This window comes from Brachyhypopomus gauderio, chromosome 9, assembly GCF_052324685.1.
Source record: "Brachyhypopomus gauderio isolate BG-103 chromosome 9, BGAUD_0.2, whole genome shotgun sequence".
NCBI lineage: Eukaryota > Metazoa > Chordata > Actinopteri > Gymnotiformes > Hypopomidae > Brachyhypopomus > Brachyhypopomus gauderio.
The window spans coordinates 2,639,708-2,640,075 of record NC_135219.1 but is presented as its reverse complement, the minus strand read 5'-3'; positions in this window follow the sequence as shown (position 1 = coordinate 2,640,075).

The window sequence follows — 368 nt, the reverse complement described above, 5'->3', positions numbered from 1 at the left end:
CTCAGAACGTTACAGGTCTTCATGTCCACCGTAGAACTGGCTCTGACCAACTCTTTGTCTATTCAGTACCAGTTTAATTCACCTGCAGGTAGTGAGTTCTGCCCTTATGATGGAAATGATGTCAAATGTAATGAGAACTCACTGTAGCCTCATGCACAGAGACACCAAACACCTACATCATACCCCACATGTAAAGTACTGCACCACATATACAATCAACCACAATGAGGTGGGACCTCCGTCACAGACAGCTGGATACAGAAGTGGGTAGTGGACATAGAGATGAGACATACACAGAATAAACAAGTGAGAATAAATAACACAAACACAAATGAACAAGTGAGAATAAATAAAGCCAATAAATAACA